We start from the raw sequence: 4,646 nt of genomic DNA, 5'->3' as shown, positions 1-4,646 counted from the left end.
AAAAGAGGGGGGGGGGGGGGGGGGGGGGGGGGGGGGGGGGGGGGGGGGGGGGGGGGGGGGGGGGGGGGGGGGGGGGGGAGGCTGTGGTGGCACACGTCTTTAATCCCAGCACTTAGGGAGGTACAGGCAAGTGGATCAGGACAGGCTCCAAAGCTACACAGAAAAACCCTGTCTCAAAAAAACAAAATAAATAAATAAATAGAAAGAAAGAAAGAAAGAAAGAAAGAAAGAAAGAAAGAAAGAAGGAGGAACGAAGAGGAAGAAAGAAAAGAAAGAAGGAAAGAGAGAGAGAGGACACAATAGTTAAAAGATAAAAATGGAAGTCATACCCCATCTTAAGATAGAGTTGCAAACAAAAAGCACTTAGATAATTTAGCCAGAGAAGGATTTTATCAAAGAATACAAAGTTCCTTGATTTTTCTTAAAGGGAACCCTGCTTGGAGACTGGCCAGTTACCAGCTTGGCTTATGTCATTGGCTCTGCCAGTGGAAATGCTACTGCCGTGGCCCTGCTCTTAGCATCTCTGCCCATTCTCTTGATGATGTACATGGGATTCAACAGCTAGGACATGGCACGGCCACCCTTGACACCCAGATGATTGCCTCTTGGCATTTCTGATAAGATTTCAGGATAGCACCCCCTTTTGGTACTTACTTCTAAACTGACCTCTTTCAGCCAGTTACCAGAATCTGAGTCACATGCCCAAACCTTAGCTGCAAGAGAAGCTGGAAAAGCGGGCCAGATAATCAGGAGTCACAATGTAGAGATACCCCAAAACATAAGGCAGATATCCAAAAGGCTGTAAGTCCCCAAACTGACAAACATCCCCCACACCTGAGTCCCTGACTGTGCCACACTGTGGAGTTTGAAATGCCCTTAGACAAATTGGCCTTCTAAAATCCAAAATACATCAAAGGAACTGACAAATAGGACATCTGTGCTCAATGAGAGTTAAATTAGGGAGACCATAGCAGGCAACTTGTCATCAGGGAACCTGACTATAAATGAGGTGACTTTAAACTGCATGACTTGCCCTTTCCATACAAGGTGTCACACAGCATTTGCCTACAGACAGACACACACGGTGTCATGACAGATGTGAGAAATGGGTGAGTCTGAGGGCTGTCTGACTGTCCTCTCATCCTAATGGGCACAGGGTCTAAGGAGAGAATTTGCCAGGGAAGGCTGTCATGGGACAGGGTGTCATCCTGGGTCTTTCTGGGCCCCAGGTTCCTCCTCTGCAAAGTGGAGATCCTAAGCCGTAATGTGCAGAGCCTATGGTTGGTACCCAAGAGAGGCTGAGCATAACTCTGCCAAGCGCATGGTTCACAAGATCAAGTCCTCCATGCAATAAGACCTCAAGGACTTAAAAAAAATATATAGTCAAGGCAGCAGTCTCAGGAATGTGGGAAAGACTGATGGGATTGTGATGGTCTGGTCTATAGAGAAAGAGAGGGAAAGACGGGCAGGTTACAGGGCTTGGCTGAATGGAGGAGAATGGACACAGTGATGAAGGCAGGAGCTCAGCAGGACCCAGAATCACCTAGGAGACAAACCTTCCGGCATATCTGTTAAGTGGATGTACTGGTAAGGGTTTTGTCAACTTGATACAAGCTTGATTCATTTGGGAAGAGGGAACCTCAACTGAGAAAGATTCCTCTATCAGATTGGCCTGTAAGCAACTTTATGGGGCCGCTTTCTTGACCCAGACCACTGTGGTCAGTGCCACCCTGGTCACATGGTCCTGAGTTGTATAAAAAGGCAAAGTGAGGAAGCCACGGAGAACAAGCCAGTAAGCAGCATTCTTTCATGGTCTCTGCTTCTGTGCCTGCCTCCAGGTTCCTCCTATCCTGCGTCCGTACCCTGACTTCACCTTATGATGGACTATAAGCTATAAGTAGAATAAACCCCTTCCTCTTTCAGCTGCTTTTTTGGTCTTGGTGTTTATCACAACAAGAGAAAGCAACTAATACAAGACTCTCTGGATTGGGTCAGTTGTGGTGGGAAGACCCACTCTATCTGTGGTGGGCAGGGAGGGAAGGAGAGAGAGAGGGAGGGAGGAAGGGAAGGAGGAAAATTAAACTATATTGGTATGTTCCCTGGCTTTGTCCCTCCACTCACTGAGCAAATGTCAACTAAGAGAACTACATTTACCATGAGGTGAGAGGACCTCTTCAAACTGAACAGACTTCTCAATGCAGAAATGAAACTCAAAGCCCTATAAAGCCGCTCTTCCGGCTCTAGTCTCTGAGCTCCACAGACCATGTCCATTCCTAGGCATTCTGTCTTTTTGCTCAGTATTGTCAAAGGATGCATTTTTGAGGGAAGACAACAGCCCCCATGAGACAGTGATGGAGGCACACCTGCCCCCTGACCTTGAGATCCTGTTATTCATACAGGGGCACACACGCGCACACACACACACACACACACACACACACATGCTGTGGAAGGGTCTACACTGCAGAGCGGTTTGCCAAAGAAAGTAGGGACCAGCGCTTGGGGAGAATACATTTACCCAATGAAATTCCTTGGTCACCATATGAAAAATACAAGGTATTCTCTAAGTATTTGTATGGAATGATGAAGGCGAAGGTATAAGTCACAAACAATCCCACACCAGTTTGGAATTATGGGCCCCATTCTGTAGTAGGAGCTGCGGGCCTCTTCCCACAGCCTGGCTCCTGGCTGCCTGGCTAGCTTATACCCCGAAATAACAACACACAAACTGTATTCATTTAAACACTGCCTGGCCCATTTCTATGAATGTGTGTAGCACCAAAGTGTGCTTACCGGGAAGATTCTAGCCTACATCCATCCTGGGTCCGAGTTTCATAGTGTCTGCCCAGGAGAGGGGAGCATGGCATCTGAGCTCACTTACTCTTCCTCCCAGCATTCTGTTCTGTTTACTCCACCCACCTATGTTCTAACCTATCAGGTCCAAGCAGTTTCTTTATTAATTAACCAATGACCTTCCTCCATCAGAATGATGTGTGACACTCAGTTAAGACAGCAAGCAGGAACAATGTGCATGGACAGGCATTGTTGGTAAACTGGGAACAGTGGCACATGCCTGCGGTCTGAGCATTCCAGCTGGCCGTGAATCCAAGAGAAGCTACATAGGACAGCTAGGGTTACTTAGAAAGTGGTGTGTGGTGGTGGTGGCGGGGTCCTCTCTGACTGCATCCCCTGGGTGCTGAGGTTACAGGAGTGTGCACCACACCTGGCTTGGACATTCTTGTACAAAATGCTCATATATCTACTCACCCAAAACAGAAATTCAACTGGGAAAAGAGTTTACTGGTAGGAAGGCCCACAATCAAGTCGAAAGAATCTGAGTTGGGCATAACAACATTAAGTTTAAAATGTTTTCAATATTTAAATAAAAAAGCTACCCCCAAAATACCCCAGTTCAGTTTCATCAAAATCTGTGGGACTGAACTCCCAGGGATTCCCAACTGCCTGTCAAAGGCGGAAATCATGGATCCAATGAGAACTCTGGGTGTTTGGGCCCCTGTGCCTGGCAGTGCAGGCAAATTTGCTGGTCTTACCATCCACATGCAACTCTGCACTCGGGGCTTAGCTCAGTGGGTAGAGTGCTTGCCGAGCAAGAGTAAATAAAGCCCCGGCACTGCTCAAACTGGGTTTGAGCACACCTGTAATCCAAGCAAGGAGATGAAGTTCAAGGTCATCAGTCGAGGTTATCTTTGGATACACAAAAAGTTCAAGGCCAACCTGAAATACAATGAGACCCTGTCTCAAAAACATAACATTAAATAATAACTAGATACAACAATAAATAAATCTGACTCCTGTGACCCCTCAGGGCCAGTCTGACCCCTCTGTCAGCTGACCTTTGTATCTCTTGCTGGCCTAGCAGCACAACTGGCCCTTGCTTCCACAGCTGCCCCGTTTCTCCCATCTGCCAGCAGGAACTCCGGATTCTTCTTATGAAGTTGCAAATACCCCCAAGTAGCCTTGTTCACTCCTGTCACTTCAGTGATGGGAAATGTGCTGTCTATAATTAAGAAGGCTCTTGTCCTGGCAGGCATGAGCTGGGCCCTGTTCTTGGCAGGTCCTGCAGCCCAGTGGTGTCTCTCTGTGTACCACACTCTCCCAGTGTCTTCACTCAGGACGGTTTCAGATACAAGTAACAAAATACCCTTCTCTTCAACAATAAGGAGATTTGTTGTTTGAATTCAAAAGCTCCCCAGTGGTGGGCCAGGAGCCAGGCCCATGCGTCAGGACTGTGCCCGACTTCCCTGAGAATCTCTTGGCTCTACTTTGACCCCTGAGTTGGCTACATCCTAAAAGTTGTGGTAAGCTGACTACAGTTCATCTGAGTTCTGTCCACAAATGAGAGTCAGGGAAAAAGAAAAGAAATATCTCTCATTTTAGGTATAGGAGTGTATTTAAAGCTTGATATGTCTATGAAGGCCAGAGTTCAGCCTCCTTGGGTGTGTCTCCACCCTTCCCCAACTTTCTTTTTTTAGACAGGGTCTCATTCTGTAAGATTGACACCCTAGAACACCGGACTGGCCTCGAACTCACAGAGATCCACCTTCCTCTGCCAACTGAAAGCTAAAGTCACATTTCAACATGCTTAGCCAATGTCTTTTTCCTTGTTTTCTTTTTTTCTTTTTCTT

This window comes from Alexandromys fortis, unplaced genomic scaffold (genome assembly GCF_014885135.2).
Source record: "Alexandromys fortis isolate MF-2015 unplaced genomic scaffold, M_Fortis_MF-2015_v1.1 scaffold_138, whole genome shotgun sequence".
NCBI classification, from domain to species: Eukaryota; Metazoa; Chordata; class Mammalia; order Rodentia; family Cricetidae; genus Alexandromys; species Alexandromys fortis.
The sequence above is the reverse complement of the archived record's forward strand: the minus strand, read 5'-3'. Positions refer to the sequence as shown.